Source organism: Grammomys surdaster, unplaced genomic scaffold (genome assembly GCF_004785775.1).
Source record: "Grammomys surdaster isolate TR1022 unplaced genomic scaffold, NIH_TR_1.0 143, whole genome shotgun sequence".
NCBI classification, from domain to species: Eukaryota; Metazoa; Chordata; class Mammalia; order Rodentia; family Muridae; genus Grammomys; species Grammomys surdaster.
The window spans coordinates 7,233,061-7,241,993 of NW_021604601.1; the positions used below are offsets into that span (position 1 = coordinate 7,233,061).

The 8,933-nt window shown below is 38.3% G+C and overlaps 1 long non-coding RNA gene across 1 annotated transcript in view; it reads left to right on the top strand.

The window, feature by feature from the left end:
* Positions 1–8,933, top strand: part of LOC114618577 — a 71,743-nt gene that overhangs the window by 18,980 nt on the left and 43,830 nt on the right. The gene's annotated exons all lie outside the window — the stretch shown is intronic.

The window sequence follows — 8,933 nt, forward strand, 5'->3', positions numbered from 1 at the left end:
ATGGAAGAAGCTAGGGCTGGGAAAGAGGGGTAAACAGAATGAGAATAGGAAGTATAAAACTGAGTCACATTGTCAATGGAGTGCCTAGCCATAGGGACAGACAGTAATCCAGGGACACACTAGAAACTGCATGAAAGGTCACATTCAATAGTTTTGTCTTGGAAAAGACTGTAAAATCTACTGCAGAACAGAATTTCATCTCAATTGAACAAAGGAAAAGAAGGGACAAAAATAAAGAAAAAAACTTATTTAAATTCCTAAATGATAGTGGTCATAACTTACAGTATATTGTGCCTTGTGTTGCCTGTGGCCTTATGGGGAGGGACAGTGACAGTCAATGATTATCTTCATGCTAATTCCATTCCCTTTGAGTATTTATCAGTCATCAGGTTTCTCCTCCCCCACTTTCTTCTCTCTTCTCCTCACTCTGTCTCTTTGTATTTGGGTAAAGAGGACTTGGCAAATGGTAGACTAGTAATTCAAATACATTGATACGTAAGTAGCTCATTAAGTCAGACATAAGTCTGTTGTCTTCTGGGGTATTATTTTAGACCACATGTCCATTCGTTGGTCAGTGAGATGAAAAAAATTGCCAGATTTTCTTTTACATGATGCATATGCTCTTTAGGATGAAAAAAAAATGACACAAAATCTTTCAATGATGAAGAAATATGGATTTTTTTAAGGATGTGATTTTATGGCATAATTTTATTAAGAACATCACCAATAAGTAACCCTTATTATTTAAAAAGAAAAATATAATTAGTTTACTTCAGTGCTATGGAAAAACACATATCTTAAATTTTAATCTGATATTAATATTTTAAAGAAAAATTACAGACATTCCCGTAAACATGTTAGTATTCGCATGAGCCAATTTCAATTTTAGGAGTTTCCAGAGTCCATATTATATTCAACTCATCATCTCAATTTCACAATAGAATGATTTAGAAACTGAATTTTATTGGTATGAATTGGTTCAGAAAACTTATGGGATGATATCTGCTGGAATGGTTAGAAATATTTGAAAGTGTGTGGGGGTTATGATCGTATTGATATGGTTTGCATTTGAATCTTATTCACCTCCTCTTTTCTAACTCATTTATTCTTTCATTTATTCAAGAAATATTTGTATTTTGTATGTGTTGATGTTCCTGGACATTTAGTGCAGTCTTTCTGCTTTCTAAGAGCCCTGCATTGGTTAGTTGTTCTTGACTTTTCTTCAGACTTGTTGTAAGCTAGGGCTATATAGTGAGACGGAACCACCTGAGAAAACGCCTTCATCAGGTTGGCTGTAGGCAATATGTGGACCATTTTCTTGATGAGTGATATGGGAGGGCTCAGACTATCACAGGTAGTACCATTCCTGGACAGCTGTTCCTGAGCTGTATTAAAATAAATGTATATAAGACATAGGTAACAAACCAGTAAGCAACATTCCAGCATGGTCTTTGCTCAGTTCCTGCCTTAAGTTTCTACTTTATCTTTATTTAGTGATGCACTAGATGAAATTAGCCCTTTTCTCTCCAAGTTGCCTTTGACCATGGTGTTTATCATAACCATAGACTACAAACTAGGACAAACTCCTTAATTTTCATTAGGGGCATTAACTTGCCTCTACTGTTTAACATGTTGGAGGATTGGTGAGTTGAAGCAGCCCATTTCACCCTAGAGACCACAGCCTCCATGAGGATTTTTTTTTCTACCCACATTTTTACCACAACCATGAAGTATCCAAAGGCAAGACAAATGATGCAATTTGTTCAACCAGACATTCTCTCCTGGAGCAATAAACTTCAAATTCTCCAGTTATCTATGGCCCTTTCATCCCCGACTATGTTGTTGTGCCCAGGCGAGGGCTATGTCTTGCCTCTGAAACCTTCTAGGGGCTTTTCTGATTCCCACTTATATCAAACGTTCCTTGCTGTCATCTCAGACACCCTTCTCAATCTTACAATCACCTTTTCCCCCTTACCCAGAATTCCTCTCCGATATTGACAAAGTTAGGAACAAACTCTACCCTTGAATGGCTCATAGTCTAGTAACCTACTACAGATCTTTGTATTAGGATATATGTGAGGGGACTCGGAGATTAGGTCCGTCCAACAATCTACTTCTCAAGCCATCAACATTTAGGTTTGTAAAATGTCAGGACGAGAGTTCCAATTAACTGCCTATATAGTAGGACTCCCACAGTACATCTCACTTGCTCTGTTTCTTCATGCGAGTGTGGATTTATAATCAAAGTGGGAAGTGAGAGTCCATTCTTACACATTGGTGTGGCTAGGGTTAATATTAAAAATGACTTTGGGTCTTCTCTAGTTCCCAGTGATTGAGAGCAAAAGTAATCTGTCATGGCCAACTTGACAATTCAACAAGTAAATGCAGAGACCAATTAAATTTTCTTGCCCCTCAATAAAACCTTGCTTGACATTCTTTTCAGCATTTGATTTCAGTAAAGAAGTTTTATATAAAAGGATCCAAAGCACTCAATAAAATCTGAAGAGAAATGAATCCACCATGGCACAAGCTTTCCCTTCCTATGAGGATGTTGTGAAGGGTAAGTTTGATTTTTTTTCCCAAGTGCATATAACTGGACCACTTTCTCATGCAGCATCCGCTCTGAAGTTAAAAGAGATTTTATGCACACATGCCAATAATGGCTTTAAATAATATAAATACGTGTTTGAAGAGGGATCCTAATGCCCTCTTTGGAGCTATTATGGTCTATCAGGTCAATAATACCCATTTAAAAATACTCTTCAAAAGTATTTTCATACAATGGTCCCTGAAAGATAATGAAAGGGCCATTATGGTTTGCCGAGTCAATAATCTATATTTTTAAAAACATACTCCAAAATTCATTTCCTTTCCTATGTCAATGTCAGTTTAAACTGCCTCAATTAATTATTGTTAAGAGGGAGAGCTGTAATCGGTTTGAACTTCACCTGTAACTGTTACTCCGGTTCAGGTTTGCACTGTTGCTTCTCATGCTATGCTAGGCAAGGTTAGCACTGAGCTCAGAGCAACGTAAGAAGGGAAAATCAGAAGGTAAAAGGAAGCAATGATATATACATAGTTTTTTAAAAAGCAAAAGCAAAATTTGGGGGCAATAAAGATGACTAAGTGGTGAAGCTTGGGGACTGTTTTTGCAGAGGACCCTAGTTTGGTTCCCAGTCCTGATGGAGGTTGGCTCACAAAGAGCTACAGCTCCAGTTCTAGTGGGATTAAATGTCTTTGACCTATATGGGCATCTGCACTCATGTGCACACACTGACACGTACAAAGAATTAAGTATAATTAAATACATGTTTTTAAAAGATGAAATAGAAAAACCATTCTGTAATCCCAATGGTAAATTAGGCAAAAGTAAACTTGTATGCTCAATTGGTCAAGTTGTTGAAGGTAATTTCTAGTATTCTGGATATATATACTTTATTTTAGAAAATGGTTATATCAGCTCCTTAAATGTAGCCAAACCAATGTAAGCATGGCCAGGGGGCTCAAAATAGCGTCCTTTGAGCTATAATTTCACATCTATTTGATTTGTGAGAGTCAGAAACCCTTTAATGTTTAAAATATAGACATTTAAAATACTGCTTATGTATTTGATATCTGACAATTGAGACTAAAATCGCTTATACTTTTATAGACACTGAGTCAAGGTGTTAAGGACTAAATTGCTAAATTTATTCTAGAGGGAAGCATTGACGATTGGAAATAAGGTTACATTTAGTTTTTTGAACATCTGGTTTGTATGCATGTGCATATGATTTACAGTGCTGGAACTCTGTGATTTGTCTGTATCCTTTTCAGTCTGCATCTTGTTGGATGATCGTGACTACGAGTCATTTGTTCTTCTTCCTCTGCAGAAGTATTTCAATAGACAGTTCCTTCTCCTTCACCTCCATTGCGGGAGTCTAAGGACACTTTTAGCTTAATTATTTAATCTTTATTTACATTGCTGGGTGAGGGTGGTGTGTGTGTGTGTGTGTGTGTGTGTTGTTGTTGTTGTCAAGGTCCCTAATTTTAAGTAAGATGCATTTCTTACCTTCTAGTCTTTTCTATTGTCTAGAGTGGAACCCTGGGATAGAGAGAGAGATAGGTTGGTGCAAAGAGAAAACATGAGGTTATCACCAAGAAAAAGAGCTATTCTGTATCCACAGCATAGAGGTTCCCACTGCGTAGGAAATGGGGTTCAGTGGCAGGAGTACACAATGGCCAGGGTTAGAGTATGGGTAATTTTGACATTAAACCCCATGTCCTAGCTGGAACTGCCCCACTTCCCTTACAAAATCTGTGTCCAGGTCACCAGACTTCATCAATGAAATCGGAGTCTTTGACATGAGTCATTTGTTCTCTCAATAAGACTTACAGTGCCTGCTTTGTGCAATACTCTCCAAGAGTATTGGGGAAACACTGGGCAAAGACACAGAGCCCTGCCTGCAAGGAGCTTCATGAGAGCTGTTTATCCAAGTAGCATAGACAGGAACGTAAAATACAACTATCATAAGGAGATATGGCCGACAAAACAGTTTGTCAACCTGTTTCCCAGAAGATACAGATTAAAGCGGAAGTGTGATTGAAAGTAATGAGCCAACAGATATTTTCTGGATATTTTATAGAACTTGGGCTCCATCAATGAGCCTTTAAATGAATTTAACATTAAAGAAAAAAGACAGAAAAGACTCGTGCTAAAGCTTAGCTTGTCAGTCCTGAACTGTAATCACAGAGTATGTGCTTTTCACGAAAGGCCAGTGGTGGGGAGGGGCATCAGTTAGGATAACATGTGTGGGAAATTTATGAGCCCAGGGGATCCTTGCTTGCTGCCATAGGTCCATGTGGTCAAGCTAAGAATGAAAAGTTGTAGTTATAGTGATTTCAGACTCAACATTCACAATCCTTTAGGTTATTTCTTCTGGCAACAGTTGTTTTACCTATCACAATGTCAGTGGGCTCATGGCAGAGTTGCTGTGAAGTTTCTATGAGTCCGGACCTTGGGTGGGGATAAATCGGATTATAGATGTCATCAGCTGGTACATAGAGCACTTGCATCTCTCACATTACTGGAGACCAGGACTGAAGCTTGGCAGAGCACACAAACTGAGATATAGCTCAACACATGTGCTTCAAGAGTCCAAATTACAGCAGGTGACTGGGGGAGGGGACCAGGCTCCACTGAAAGACACAGAGGAGAATGATAACTTCAAGTAATTTAGCATCATCTCGGTGCCATTCAAATCCAGATTTTCATTGTTGAAATGTCTAACCAGGATGGTTCTTGATTGGCTAGCCTTTCGTTTTTCAGTTTATGAAAGGCCCTGATTCCAGAGTATGTTACAGATGTTCAATTACAGGTACACCTTTAAGTTAATGTATGGGGTATGCCAGAAGACACACTGTTGACTTCCTAGGTACTCTTTGAAGTGAAGATGGGGTTTTCAACAGGTGACCACAGTTTTGAAAGCTTTCTGATGACTCCAGTCTTAAGACATGCGGGGCAATTTTAGATCTGTTTGTTCGAAGACAGCCATGATCCCACAGTCTAAATCCCTGATTTCCTCCTACTTGTTTTTGGTCCTTCGTGGACCACAGGAAGATCTTGTTATACACTGGAGAGATGAATGCAAATACATTTGACCTTGGCATCTGTAAGGTTTCAACTACAGAAAGGATGATGCCCAGAAATCAAAGCAATTAGGACGGAAAGTCCATATTTTAAACATGCATGCTACTAGAGGATCTCATTGATATTTTCCCTATGAACAGTTTATAAATCAACTTTTTTTCCCACTAGGATCAGATTGTCTCTAACTTTTGGAAAGTCTTTTTTTCTTTTTTTTTTTTTTCATCATTTGAAACACAATCGCAAAACAGAGCTGTAAAGACCTGTCATTCTTCATCTTATTGGCTGGAATTTACAATGGCAGCTCCCTCTTCTTCCAAGTGACAGATCTAAGAAACTCACAGCCCTTTCTTTAAGCAATGAGGAAATATAAATGAAGCATGGTATTTCTATCATCAGAGACATCTTTCTTCCTTTTCACGGTGTCACACCATGGACAATGAGATAGACAGGTGCATGGACACATGAACACATTGGCTCTCCCAGATAAAATCCCCGCTAATATCATAATAACGCTATCATTCATCTCCACTACTTTGATTTTCTCCTGGCTGATTTTACTCATCTCATTCAGGAACACCAATTCTTTTTCCTTTTTCTTTCACTCTCGATAAAAGGAATTCCTACAAAACTATAAGACTTTTCGACTATTCTATGGTCAAAGAATGTCTTTGTCATCAAATGTTAAGGACAAACCATTTATATATAGTCCAGTTATGAAAGATGATCTGTCGTCAACACAACCCTATCTAGCATCAAAAGAAGGAATACCTAGTGTCTTCCCTTCCCACTCAAGTTGTGACAGAAAATAACTTTGACCTTAGCTTATTGATAGACAGCAGAATTTAAAGCAGGCTGAACAGTTGCCAACAGAACTCAGAATTACCTTAGTACACAATTCTGATTTTACTTAAAATTCTGAAAAACTGGAGACGAAAGGAGGACATCAAACTTTGTTTTCAAGTAATGATCAGGGGCTGTTTGTGATGGCCATGTTTGAATTATATATGCCTTGATGCTCCTAAGTCAGAGGGGAATTGTAGCTGACTCATCAACTTTTTAAATTCTGTGATACAAATCCCTCTGGAAAAATGAATATTAACAATTAGACAGTATCCAATTAGAGGCCATAGGCCAGCACTAATCCCTCAACTTAAAAATCCACAAAGCATATGGAACAGTGGAACCTTAAGCTAACCAACCCAATTAACATAAAATTAATGATGAGAGTTTGGTGGGAGACATTTCAGCTCCCTTCAGTAGGTTTGCAGACATATTCTTTTTCTTGGACTATTTTCAACATTTTTACATTGCCCTTTGAAACAAACTTGTAGTTTTCATTCTATATCAGTTTAAGAAGCCCTATTTTGATCAATTCTTTAACATGTGTCTTTTTCCTCTTACATTAAATATACGCATAGGCTCGTTTTCTTAAGCTCAGTAAGGAATTATTGTGTTTCTAACTCAGTTAAAGGTGCCACATCTAGTTTTGTAGAGTTCTGTTTGTATATTAGCTTACTCAGTGTGTGTTTGTGCCTTATGAGGCAGGCATGAGCTCCTATGAACTCTAGAGAGAAGTCAGTGGTGGCTTCAATGAGCTAAGTGAGTTTTATAATGTCAAAACTGAGTTCCAGGTGATTGGCTCCCATTGGCCATGTGTGTAAGCCAGAGCAGATGGGGTTTTGACATTGTTTCTCTCCTGCTAGTCTTCTTGCTCATTGGATAGTCATGCCAATAAGCCTAATACCGCTCCTGTGGGTCCTTCTCGGGACCTCTGCAGCAGCAAATTGGAGGAAAACCCAAGAGACAAGAAGAATGAGGGAGGTGGGGTGACACAGTTTTTTTTTTAGGGCTGGGGAAACCATGTTTCTTTTAAATGTAGCTAAGAGGGTTTCTTGATTTTTATATTAATGTTATATTGTATTTCCCCAGCACTTGCCTTCATCTCAGTGAAAGCACGGCAGCGTGTCAGGTACAAATCTGAATAAACTTGGGCCACCATAGTCCAGCTTATAAATGTTTTTAAAAAGTGATTAAATGGACCTGGGAAGGAAAGTACTCAATTCATAACAGTACAGGGAAGAGATGTGACTACGTCAAGGTCTAAATGACATGGTACCTACAAGTGAGCATAGGAAAGAACAAGTCACAGATGCTTTTCCCTCGTGTAAAGCTGGCTATACAGATGCTTTGTGTCTTTCTAAACCCAGTCTCTTTGCTTCATGATTAACCAAATTCCAATCAAATACCACCATTCACATCCACAGTTTAGAAGCTAGTCACTTTAAGCTGGATTTCCGAGCCATTTCAATGTTGTATCTTTGCCTTTGCCATGGGAACATCTGTTCATGTACTTGTCAATAGTCCTTGACCATTCTGAATTAGGAAAAAGAGATAGAGGTGAAATCATTTCAATTATTGCCCCTTTTGGCTGTATTCCTCTGATGTTTTTTACAGTATCTATTTTCAATAATACAATTGTTTATTTGTTTATTTATTTACTTACATCCCAAATGCTGCTCACCCTCTCAGTCCCAGCGGATAATATAAAATTTAATCCCAATAGTGTTTAAAACACAAATGGAAGATGATGAAGACACATGTTTTGCCTCAACAAATTAGTTGAGCGTAAGAGTAAGGATAGTGTTGGGTAGGATACGGAGAGGCGGGATCGTTTTACACAGCTGGCAAGATTAAAAATAATAAAACACCATATCTATAGGGCATTATATCAGCATCTATGAAAATATGCTGAAATGGACCTAGTTTTGGATCTGGTCCTTTCCCCGGAAATAATAAGGGGGTTAATAGAGACAGCTATAAAGATAGCTATACTCAGATCTTTCTAATGCTTTAAAATCTCAATGTGTTTGTTGAGGAAATTATAACAGTCCCACTTCATGTTGTGCAAGAGATGCTAGTATGAGAAATTGCTTACTATTCTCACGCAGCACTTTTCACTGTTGAGAAAGGTGTCCCTTGAACATGGTGCATGGATGAGTCAGTACAATCTCTTGGTGGGATAAAGTTTTCTGTGGTTTAATCCGTGCAGAACTTTTGTTTGCTTTTTTTTTTTTTCAGTTGGGGTGTTACTATGTAGCTCTGCCTGATCTGGAACTTATTTCATACACCCAGCTGACCTATAACTTGGGAAAATTCTGCTTCTGCCTCCCTTGTGTTGGGATTGTAGGGGTTATAGCCACTATGCCCTGTTTGCAATTGACTTCTGAAGTCTTTGTTATTAGTTGCTTCTTCCTTCCTTCCTTCCTTCCTTCCTTCCTTCCTTCCTTCCTTCCTTCCTTCCTTC